The following is a 13,310-nucleotide window of genomic DNA, read 5'->3' on the forward strand; positions in this document are numbered from 1 at the left end:
AACATTTTTGTTTTGGGCTTTTGCCTCTGTCTACATTTTCTATAATATATATTATAATAATTTTGAATTTAGAAAAAAAAGAAATTAAAATCGTCTTTGAAGCGATGTCTACTTCGTACCTCATTATTTGATCTACAAAAACAGATGTATTTATCTAACAAGATGTCATTCATTCGTAGCAGTCCTCTCTGGTATACTATTTTTCATTTCCATCTCTAGCCTAAACTTTTTAATATGAGTGAAGTTTTCTCTCTTTGAATTTGTTATTAAAGGATAAGAAAAATTCTGTATTTATTGTATATGTTCAAGTAATAAAATACACTTAGTGAGGAAAGTGAATCCAGTGATGAGTATTTCTTCATTTTCTAATATTAGATAATTAACTCAGTTTTAGTCTTTGCCTTCTTTCTAATTTATCAGAGTTAAGGGTGTTCTTAGTCCTCGGGTGAGATTCCAGAATTCTGTGCTGAGGATTAGCAGGAAGAAGTATCAAATTACATTGTCTGTCTTGCTGTTCTGCCTGACAGAAAATCAAGCTTAGCTCTCTTCTTTGGATCCTAAAACTGTGAGTGTGCATGTCTACTGGGGGGTAAGAGTTGGGAAAGTGAAGTACGGTAACCAACAGATCATATGGGAGCCTAGAGACCTCTAGCAGCAGCAGCCACTGATAGTAAAGAACTATACTGACAAGGGCTGTCTAGATATGTCTTCTGTGTTGAAATCTGTAGCTTTACCTTTTTACTCAGTGTCCTCTATGGTTTCTTTATGTTTGTTTTGGTTATTTGTTGTAATTTGTCCCTAAAGAAGAAAGCTGAAAGATAGTCTGATAAACTTCTCTTTCAACATCTGGTGTTTACTATAGCTCTGTGAGGCTGATTTTTTTTTCCATCATCTTTGAATTTAGTGTATTTGTTCTCTTAAGACCAAAAATTGCACAGACATTGCAATAAAAGAAACTACTCATTTTCCAAGTTTTCTCTTTTGCTCCTCTCATCCTTTCACCCCCTTCCCATCCCCATACACAAGAAGACAGTCCTGGCAATGAATTCCTCATTGAAGGCATGCCAATTAATCAACCAGATTATACTTAGAGTTGAGCCACTCTACAAGAAAACTTTCCTTCACAAGGAGATTAAGTCTTCATGAGGCATTAAAACCAGTTCAGGAAACAATTAAGGTATAAACTAAAACTGAATTGGTAACTCAGAGAAAGGGAAAAATGAAAAAGAAGAAAGCACCATGGAGATTCTGGCCTTTCAAGAAAGGAAAAGAGTTTCATGAGAAAGGGATAGTTACCAGAATGTCCTCAGCTGGAGAAAGAGCATGGGGAGAGGATAAAGGTGCAAGTATTGGGTTGGAGTGAACAATTCTGACTAGAAAAGGCTGTGTTTAGATACTGAAAATGAAGGCACTTGATGAAAGGAAAATCATATTATTCATTTTATTGAGCAGTGGTGACAAGAAGGTACATAGGGATTACGGATGATCCTGAAGACCAGAAATAAAAATGTGGCCTTGTATAATAAACTTGAACTACCAAAGTATTATAAGAAGTGATGCATCAAATTACCATTTTCTGCTCAACATCACTAATCATCAGGGAAATGCAAATTAAAACCACAATGAGACACCACTTTACTCCTGCAAGAATGGCTACAATTTAAAACACACACACACACAAATAGATGTTGGCATGGATGTGGTGAAAGGGAACATTTTGACACTGCTGGTAGGAGTGTAGATTAGTAAACCAGTATGGAAAACAGTATGAAGACTCCTTAAAGACGAAGAGTAAATTTACTGTTCAATTCAGCAATCCCAATGCCGGGCATCTACCTCCCAAAAAAGAAGTCATTATATGAAAAAGATACATGCACACTCTTGTGTAGAGCAGCTCAATTTGCAATCGCAAGAATATGAAACCAACCTAAATGCCCATCAACCAATGAATGGATAAAGAAAATCCAGTATATATATATACCATGGAATATTACTCAGCCATAAAAAAGAATGGAATAATGTCTTTTGCTGAAACTGGAAGCCATTATTCTAAGCGAAGTAAATTAGGAATGGAAAACCAAATACCCTATGTTCTCACTTATAAGTGGGAGCTAAGCTTTGAAGACGCAAAGACATAAAGAGCAATATAATGGACTGTGGAGACTCAGGAGGGGAAGTTGGAAGTGGGGTGAAGGATAAAAGACAACATATTGAGTACAGTGTACACTTCTCGGGTGAAGGGTGCACTAAAATCTCAGAACATACCACTAAAGAACTCATCCACGTAACCAAAAACCACCTACACACCCAAAGTTATTGAAATAAAAAAGTAAAAAATAAAATTATTATTTGTATTAGATTGGCAATGAACTGTAAAAAGAATGGAAAGGGGGAGAGAAACATCAAGGAAACTTGGAAAATCGATGTAGTAATCGGGGTGTGAGGAAATAGAGCCTGGATTAGGGTGGTAATGATAATGGAGCAAAAAGAGGATCTCAATAAAACAAATTCAGGAATAAAAATAATAAATGGTGACATATTTGGAAAGGGCAGAAAGAAAAAAACATAAAAGACTTGGCTATATCCAGAAGCATAAAAGGACTGTGGTACAAGTGACAGAAATAGAAACATTGAGATGGGGCTCATTTCACAGGATTTTTACTTGTCCATATTCTTCTTACTATTTTTGGGTTCTCTAGGTAGCTGACAGCTAGTAAAAAGGACTTTGTTGTACTGACTTGAATGTTGTGGCCAAAAAAGGGCTTTTCTGATCACTCAGTTATTAAGGGAAGGTTTACACAAAATAATACAAAAGGATTTTCAGGAAACCCTAAAATGATATTTTCCAATACACAGAGCTGAATGTTCTCACTACTCTTTAGATATATCTGCTAAGTCAAATGCTAGCTTTTCTGTCTTACTTAGGTGATATTTAGATTTATCATGTTTCACTTAACTTGGAATAAAAACAAATATGTATATTTTCTATAGTGTCTTCTGGATTTACAGGTACTTCCTCTGAGTTTTAACAGCCCTTTTGAAGTCTAAGTAGAATAGGCAATACACTGTGTTCACTGATATCGTTTTGAAACTGTCTGACCCATTATTACATAAAGATGAGCGTTTCACTTAATAAAACCTTAGAGTAACACAATTTGTTACACCATAATTAAAGATGGACACATCTGTTCCATTTTAATTCAAACCCCTTTGAACATAATTACATAAAGCTGCAAGAACAGAAATTCTCAGTCTTAGATATTTCCAATCAAAAAAAAAAATCATTCTGTCTACAGAAACTACATGGTCAAAGGACAATTTGTAAAATGAAGTCAAATAGATGTCTCTCAGTCTGTAACAAAATAAAGCAAAGGCCCCAGATTAAAGTACTGTCCCCATATAAAACCTGTAATCAGTTAAGGAAACCCAGGTAAAAGACAGTCTTTATGGAAAGTATTAGCATTCCATCTTTGTGGAGAGGTACTATTTCTTTATATTCTCTTAGCCCATAGAGAGATAAAAGAGAAACAAATACCAAGAATAAAGGGAAACCAAACGCAGGAGATACTCAGCATGTATGTGTTACCTTTCAACTGCCTAATAAATTCTAAATTTTCAGTCATGTTAAACGTGTAGAGGATATACAAAACAGTAAATCATCTTGATTAGGTGTTTATATCCAAAACACAGGTATACCTTGGAGACACTGCCTGTTTTGTTCCTGGCCACTGCAAGCAAATATTACAATAAAGTGAGTCAAAATAATGTTTTGGTTTCTCAGTACATACAAAAATTATGTTTACACTACACTGTAGTCTATTAATTGCGCAATAGCATTATGTCTGGAAAAGTGTACACACTTTCATCTAAAACACTTTATTGCTAAAAAATGCTAACAATCACCTGAGCCTTCCATGAATGAGAATCTTTTTTCTGATGGAGGCTTTTGCCTCAATGTGAATGGCTGCTAACTGATCAGGGTAATGGTTGCTGAAGGTTGGGGTGACTGGCAATTCCTTAAATAAGGCATACAGTGAAGTTTGTTGCATTGATTTCACAAAAGATTTCTCTGTAGCATGAAATGTTGTTTGATGGCATTTTACCCACATTAGAACGTCTTCCAAAATTAAAATGAATCCTCTCAAACTCTGCTACTGCTTTATCAACTAAGTTAATGTAATATTCTAAATCCTTCATTGTCCTTTGAGCAATATTCTTAGCATCTTCACCAGGACTAGACAAGAAATCACTTTCTTTGTTCATCCATAAGAAGCAACTCCTCATCCATTCAAATTTTATAATGAAATTGCAGCAATTCAGTCATATCTTCAGGCTCCACTTCTATTCTAGTTTCTTGCTATTTCCACTGCATCTGCAGTTATTTCCTCCACTAGAGTCTTGAATTTCTCAATGTCATCCATGAGGGTTGGAATCAACTCCTTCCAAATTCCTGTTAATAGTGATATCTGACCTCCTTCCATAAATCATGAATGTTCTCAATGACATCTAGAATGATGAATCCTTTCAAAAAGGTTTTTAATTTAATTTTCCTAGACCCATCAGAGGAATCACTATCTACGGCAGCGATAGCCTCACAAAATGTATTCCTTAAAAAATAAAACTTAGAAGTCTAAATTACTCTTTAATCAATGTGCTGCAGAATGGATGTTATGTAAGCAGGCGTAACAACATTAATCTCCTTTACAATTCCATCGGAGCTCCTGAGTGACCAGATGCATTGTTAGCAAATGGTAATATTTTCAAACATTTTGAAAATATTGTGAAAAATATTGAAATTTTCTTTCTGAGCTGTAGTTCTCAACACTGGGATTAAAATATTCAGTAAATCACACTGTAAACAGATTGCTGTCATCCAGGTCTTTGTTATTCCATTTCTAGTGCACAGGAAGAGTAAATTTAGCATAATTATTAGGGGCTCTACAATTTTTGAAATGGTGAAGGAGCCCTGGCTTCAACCGAAGGTCACCAGCTACATTCACCTCTAACAAGAGTCAGCCTGTCCTTTGAAGCTTTGAAGCCAGGCATTGACTTCTCTTTTGTAAATATGAAAGCCTTAGATGGATTCTTTTCCCACTGTGAAGCTGTTTCATTTACACTGAAAATCTATTGTTTAGTGTAACCACATCCATCAATGATCTTAGCCCGATCTAGAAAACTTGCAGCGGCTTCTCCATTGACACTTGCTGCTTAGCCTTGCACTTTCATGTCATGGAGATGGCTTCTTTCCTTTAACCTTATAACCAATCTCTTCTAGCTTTAAACTTTTCTTCTGCAGCTTCCTCATCCCTTCCATCTTCGTAGAATTGAAGAGAGTTAGGCCTTGCTCTGGATTTGGCTTTGGCTTAAGGGAAATGTTGTGACTGATTTGATCTTCTATGCAGACCTCCAAATTTTTCTCCATATCACCAATAAGGCTGTTTCACTTTATTATTTGTGTATTCGCTGGAGTATCACTTTTAATTTCCTTCAAGAACCTGTTGTTTGCATTCTCCAGTTGGCTGTTTGCTGCAAGAGGCCTAGCTTTCAACCTGCCTCAGCTTTCAGTACACCTTTCTTTCTAAACTTAATTATTTCTAGCTTTTTAAAGTGAGAGATGTGCAGCTCTTCTTTTCATTTGAACACTGTAGAGGTCATTGTAGGGTTACTAAATGACCTTATTTTAGCAATATTGTGTCTTATGGAATAGGGAGACCTAAAGAAAAGGAGAGAGATGGGGGGATGGCCAGTTGATGGAGAAGTCAAGAACACATACGACAGTTACCTAGTTCACGGTCTTATGTGAGTGCAGTTCGTGGCATCTCAAAACAATTAATATAGTAACATCAAAGATGACTAATCACAGATCACCAGAACATATAATAATAATGGAAAAGTTTGAAATATTGTGAGAATTACCAAAATGCTACACAGAGCTATGAAGTGAGCATGTGCTGATGAAAACATGGCATTGATAGACTTGCTCAGTGCTGGGCTGCCACAAACCTTCCATTTATAAAAATGTAATATCTGTAAAGCTCAGTAAAGCAAAGCGCAATAAATGAGGTATGCCCATAGTTTTAAGGTTAATAATAATCAAATGTGTAATTAAAGAAAGCAGAGGTAAAGGAAACTCTGTGATTTTAGAATGAATTCTGAGAATTTAATAACATGAGTTAAGTGGCAAGCCATGTACACAAATATCCCTGAAATGTAGGTTGTTCATCTGCTTTATTTATGTTTCCATATCCTGAAGATGGCTTAATGAGGGGATGCAATCAGGATTAGCTAAGCAGTGAGAACTTGGAGGGATCAGGGGTGACAGTTAGATTTATATAAATATTTGCAGAGACTGGGAAGAGCAGATGCTCATATAATCCAGACAATGTGTGTGCACTTGATTTTAAAATAAAATAAAACAGTTGAAAGCTAAAATATAATTAATCAGAGGAAATGCTTTAATCAACATCTTCCAAATCCTTAAACACTGCTGAAAAGATTAAAGAAACATAAAAGAAATTAAAATATGATATTCAAAAGGAAACCAGAATTAGTCTATTTCTGGCATTTTTCTTTTATTTCAGATGTGGGATGGAGTATGCAATTCATTTGCATTTTCAGTTGCTGTCAACTAGTGAAATTTCCTAGGTGTTTAAGGTATGAAATAAATTACCTAAGACTTACTGCATAATTTACAATGTGGTGGTGATATCTGTCCCTTTGTTATTAATTTATTACAAGAAATATTTACATTTGCCCTTATTTCCTGTAGTTCTAAACAGAGATCTTTCCAAAGGAAAGGGAGACAGCAAATTTAAATGAGTGTTAGCTTCATGTTAATAGGTTAACTATATAGACTTTTTAAAGTTGCATATCAAGAAGAAATTGGTACATCAAATCCATATAGTTATCCAATTTCTATCAAGAAAACTCAAAATAAGAGCCATTAACTTTGAACTAATTTGGGGCGCAGTTCTTCTCAAGTCAGTAACTCTTGCTATTATTTCTGTTGTTTTCTCCCAAAATATTTGATGAGCTGCTCAATATGAGTCTGTAGTTATTACTAAAGTTCAGAGACAATATAAATAGAAAATTTTAAAACAATATATGAAGGCAATAAAAAAACTCATGCCTTCATTGCAAGTTTCAAAAAATATAAACATTTAACGCTCAAAGCATTCATTTTTTCTACAAAGAAAATTTTGTTGGTAATGGAAATGGCCACATATGTCTCACCAGAGTAGTGTTAACAGTTTGTAAAAGGAAGGTGAGCCTCTACAGATAGGATAGTTAACAGCTTGCTACTTTGTTAATTTCAAGAATATCTTGAAGTAGAATGGGAGCCTGGTTGCAATTTCTGGCAGAAATATTATCAGCAGCTACTAAAATTCTACCACAAAGTTTCTAGCACTAAAATATTTGAAAGTTTGTTCTTGCAAAAACATTGTGGAAATATTATTTAAATGATAGGTGTCAGAATTTCTCATTATGTGCCATCCTATAAATAAATCTTAATAGTAGGATAAACTATTTGAATAACCGAGAAGATTGTGAAATCTAGACTGAAAAATAAAAGCAGCTATGTGGCATTTTGTTGTGTTATACCATAATTAAGTTAACTTTGAAGAGCACATTGCACTAATTTGCTTATATATTAACTGTTTGATATTTTCTTCTAATAAGAGAAAACAATCTAAATTTAAATGAATGAAAGACATACAGATTCTTGCGTCAGTCTCCCAGTGACTTTTGTTTAGTTATTTATGTGCAATGGCCCTTTGATCCCCAAATCACTAACCTTATGTACTTCATTTATAATAAGTTTACTACTATTAAATAATTTATATTTTATCATCAGAAAATAATTCTGAAAGTATCCCTATTTGGTTCCTATACCAATGTCATTCTTTATCAAATGGCATTGTATTACTCAAATTAGTGACTTTCACATAACAAGCTAAACTAATGACTCATAACCAAGCCCAATAATAATGCTGAATAAGAATATGGCCATTTCTATCAACAGGCTTACTGGAGGGATAAAGAGGAGAGACTAGTCATAAGAATCCTCCCTTGGTTCTATCTCCTTTTTCTCAGTTCTTATCACTGTACCACAAAAAAGGACGTAGTGTTTAATTATTATGGTTGTTGAATGCCATCATCACCACCTTACCAAGCTCATAACTTGTCAAAAGGAAATGAAAAATTAAGTTCTGTTGGGGGCTCTGAGACAGGGACACAATATCTGAAGATCTGAACATCATCCCTGCCATTACATTAATTTGCACTCCTCTGCTTGGGCCATTTCTGTACAATGAGGGGGTTGGTTAAGGGATATGCACTCCCAGGCACCTGTGTTCTGGGCATCGTCAGAAGCAACCCATGGCATAAATGTAACCATATATGGAAATTGCTCATGAATCTAGAAGTATGCTGTCCTGGATTATGTCTCCTACCCTTATGTGGCTATTTAAGTGTAAAAATAAAGAAATTAATAGTAAATATTTAAAATTCAGTTTCTCAGTAATAAAGCCGAATTGCAAGTGCTCATAGCTCCATGTGGCTATTGGCTACCAAGAAAAGAGAAAATTCTACATAAGTAACTATGCTATGTGTATTATTTTCTGGAAACAGAGGTAATTATCAACCTACAAAAGCATTAATTTGTTTCCAAGAACTAATGGAGGTGGTAGAGTCATGTATATACAGTTTTGCATTTTGGGTTTTTTTAACCATGCTCAGATCCTTTTCTTTTTTTCTGACAATATAGACATGTGCAAATCTCTTGCTTCCTTTTTGACAAAAAAGTTCTGAGTATTGCTAAAAGAAAACTTCAGCTGAATTACATGTAAAGGAGTTTAATTGACCAATGAATGATTAGTGAATCAGGCAGACCTCAGAATCACAGCAGATTCAAGAAAGACTCCAGCACAGTCACATGGTGGAAGACAATTTATGGACAGCAAAAGGAAAGTGACTTACAGAAAATGGAAGTGAGGCACAGAAACAGCTGGATTGTTTACAGTTCGGCAATTGCCTTATTTGAACACGGTTCAAACAGCTGGCTACATGTGATTGGCCAAAACTCAGTGATTGGCACAGGTGTGGGCTATGATAGGTTTACACCTCGACTTGTGATAATTCATGATGTACAGAAAAGCTTTTAGGCCTGACTTACTATGGAAGAAAGCAGCTTTAGGCTAACTTTGATTTAACAGTATATGTAAGCCCCTGAATTCTAAAGCATTTCTTAATAGTCGTACAGAACTCTGAAGGCATATACCTATATAATATTGTAGTGAAGATATGTTTTGAATATTATTTACTGTACCAGACTGCTTGCTAACACTAAAAAAAGGCATACGCACATACAAATAAAAACTATCAACCAAAAACACTTTAAAAATATTTATGCTAGTACGTATGTCAGCAATCTGGGAATAATCCTTTTCATGACTTAGATTTAATAATACCTATTGACATTTAATTTTCTATAATCCTCTGCTTATCAAGAGACAATACACTAAGTAAAAACACATCAATATATGAGTGATTGTAGAACTTCACCATTGTTTTCAAACATACCAAAATGTATATACTCAAATATATTTTGACTTTCTCAACTAGTTGCTTTTCAGAAAAATGAATTCCCTTCAGATTCTCCAAAAGTTTATTTTAAATAGCATTAATGTTATCAGATATTAATACTTCAGGAGCATAATTTTGTGTCTGAAAATAGTCCAAGGTCATCTAAAGCCAAATCTGGGTCATAATTCTGGATACGATCAAAGTGAAACTAAAAGCAGTAAGACTTTGTTTTTTCCTGTGGGAATAATAATGAGGTAGCATTTATTGAGTATCCATGAAATACCAAGAAATGTTTACTGTTTAACATAATTATTCTTGTCCTCATCGCTATTTTCCTGTAAGGAACACAGGAAACAGCTGCTCACAGAAGTCTTATAACTTACCTAAAGTTACATGTCAGGCACGTTTTAGAACAAGAATCCATACACAGAAATATCTAGCTAGTCTAAATCTAGGATGCTAAGGTTAATTCTCAATGAGACATTTTAAAATTCATTTCTTGTTTATAATTATTTTTACTTTTATAATTTATATTATAAAAATGCATATATTAATAATGATTCAGGTCAATATTTATTGTACATTTTATGATTTTGGTGTTTGAAAGAAAACAACCTCTGACCACAATTATTCCTCCAGACATACCTTGATTTTTTTTATATAGGATATCAATAAAATCCTAAAATGAAAATAAAAGCCTTCAAATACTTATTAATTAAATTTTTGTAACATTTTCATATTATTTCACATAAAAACTTGAATTTGAATTGAAAAGTAAATATGCACTTGCCTAAATTTGAAATGTAGAAAAAATATGAACCATAATTTGGATGCATATGTTTTAGTATGTTTACAAAAGACTAACAAAATTTGACATAAAATAATATTTGTTCAAGTCTGGAACACAAACATTGATTCTAACGTATTTATTTATGAAGTTGGAATGCAGCTTTAAAATATGACTTGGAATGGTTATCTCCCATGCAGTTCAGTAAGACAAAGGCTCTTATAAATATCATATACCATAGAACACTATCAATTAAGTATGTAAACCCAAGATAAAGCTGTTCAGGTGGCATACCAGACTAAGTAGAATTATTACAGACAGTTTGTATCAATTAAGAAAGTTCAAGCAGTTATTTAAATACTTGAGGCTATTCATTAGCCCTTAAAGCTCAAAGAAATCACCAAAGTGTAATTATATCCAGCCTAGTGATTGGCACTTAAGTTTATAAGAGGTTAAGAAAGCCCCACAGGTCATGATTGAACAAATAGCTCCCCCTCACAGCACAAGTGATATCTTAGAAGAACACAATGACAGGGGAGAGATCTTGGTACTGAAGAATATGCAGTTTCTGAAAAGTGAGGAATTTGAAATAACTATTATTTGAGAAACTTGCCAGTGAATTAGCATAAAATATATCATCATGAAGAATTCAGTTCATCTCTAACACTGGATACATAAACTACATGCAACTTTAAAAAAATTTCAAGTGCTATAAATCCTAAATTCAATCACAGAAGCAATGTTAACAAGTACATTCCCTCTTGGAGGTTTCCTTTCTCTAGATGTGTCTTCACCAATTTAACCATGCTGCTAAATACTATCTCATGGCAGGCAATGAAGACTCTGTAAGACTCAGAATATACATCTATGTACCCATTTGTTTTGAAAAAAGGAAAGAAAATTACTTAGCTATAATCATACTCTCAATGAGTCATAATCACAATGACTCTGAACCTTTTAAACCCAAACTCTTTCTTGGTACATATAGAAATTACTTTATCCAGGAAGTTTAAAGTCATTCCGTGTCCTTGCAAATGGGCAACTATACATCCAATTCTTAAAGTCCAATGCATATCTAAAAACATTAGCTTTATAATTTTAGATAGGTAGAAAATTGTGAATGGAGACAGTTATAATAATGGCCCAGAAGAACAACAAAGAAAAGAAAACAAAAACTGCTTCAATAGGTCTTAAAACAGTGTCTCTCCACTTAAACACACACCATAAGTTCTCGCCGCCATGATTGCTGCTCTGGTTAACATTCTTTCACAGAAAAATTATACAGTTCGCCAAAGAGCACTTATTAAATCTATGCTGAAAGTAATTTAACGTTGAATGGTTCGGAATTTTCTTCAGAATTTTTTCCTGTCCCAAGTATCATCATTACCATCATACATACACCAGTTATCACCGAACAATCTTATAGGTAGAGAATGCATCAGAAATGGGCTTTTCCTGTACATACCTTAAAATATATGTGAGTGCTGGGTATAAAGCTTAAAGAAAAGAAATCAACATATCAAAGAGGTATCTGCACTCCCATGTTTATTGCAGCACTACTCACAATAGCCAAGGGATGGAAACATCCTAAGTGTTCATCAGTGGACAAATGGATCCAGAAAATGTGACACATATACACAATGGAATGTTATTCAGCCATAAAAATGAATGAAATCATGTCATTTGCAACATGGATAGAACTGGAGGACATTATGTTAAGTGAAATTAGTCAGGCACAGAAAGATATTATCACACATATATGAGAGCTAACAAAAAAAAATTGAACTCATGAAGACAGAGTGGAATGATGGTTACCAGAGACTGAGAAGGGTAATGGGAACTGGGGGATAAAGTGAGGATGCTTAATGGGTACAAAACTACACTCAATAGAAGAAATAAGATCTAGTGTTCTATAGCACAATAGAATGACTATAGTTACCACTAATTTAATGTATATTTTAAAATAATTAAAAGAGTGGAATTAGAATGTTCTAAAATAATAATAATGGTTTGAGATGATGGACACCCCAATTACCCTGGTTTGAACATCACACATTGTAAGCCTGTATCTAAACATCCCATGTACCGCATACACACATACAACTATTATGTACCCATAATAATAAATTTTAAAAATTAAATTAAAAAATTTAAAAAAACATAAGTGGGAATAAATCTGCGTTTAGTTTATTTAATGGCCACCTATCTCTTACTCATAATAGCAGAGACCTGAACAAAAGTGTATTCACTGACATTTTTTAGATGTTGGGTTTACAGGTTAACAAGACTTCCTTCTGCGTATACTGAAAAAAATAGCCCACCAATTTGCACACTCATACATATGCACACATAAGCGTATACAATACAAAAGGACTTTAGTACTCTCTTGTACAGAAGCAGCCATGTAGCCAGGAACTCACCACCACACTGTAGCTGCTGAAATGTCCTTCTCATCCCTGTAGCTGTAGTGATTCCTGAGTCTTCATTTAATTTTCGCTGGTGACGAAACAAATGTCTAGAATCTCCATTATCCCATTGCCTCCATCCTTGATGACATGAGAGCCTTAATAGTCTACCTTCACTGCTGGAAAATGAGGGTGTGGAGTGTGAACAAGAGGTTCTGTTTCCACTCCCACCCTGAGGCCCACTTCATAATGGGAGATGTGTTCCAGAATCTTGGGCTGGAAATTAGAGTAAGTTTCACCATAGAAATAAAAGTCTGAAGACCTGAAACTTCCCAGATAATCAGTAATACAATTCAGCTACTTTATACAATTTTATGAACTAACCAGAATAAACTGCTTCATATAATATACATATTATTAGAAAAATGCATTCTAAGTTTTTAAAAACTTAAAAAACACTTTTTGAAATACGTCCTGTTCACTGTTTAAAGAATGTTCACAAAATAAAATCACAAAGGAACAAATCGGTTACT

The 13,310-nt window shown here is 34.2% G+C and overlaps 1 protein-coding gene across 2 annotated transcripts in view; it reads right to left on the minus strand.

Annotated features, from left to right (window-relative positions):
- CSNK2A2I (casein kinase 2 subunit alpha' interacting protein) overlaps positions 1 to 12,993 on the minus strand; it is a 128,047-nt gene extending 115,054 nt beyond the window's left edge. For both annotated transcript variants that reach the window (XM_071092558.1, XM_071092559.1), the window contains exon 1: positions 12,793 to 12,993. The gene's annotated coding sequence lies outside the window, so the exon portion shown is untranslated. The remainder of the gene's footprint in view (positions 1 to 12,792) is intronic.
- Between the last annotated feature and the right edge of the window lie 317 nt (positions 12,994 to 13,310).

The sequence above is a fragment of the Macaca nemestrina genome, chromosome 2 (genome assembly GCF_043159975.1).
Source record: "Macaca nemestrina isolate mMacNem1 chromosome 2, mMacNem.hap1, whole genome shotgun sequence".
Lineage (NCBI taxonomy): Eukaryota > Metazoa > Chordata > Mammalia > Primates > Cercopithecidae > Macaca > Macaca nemestrina.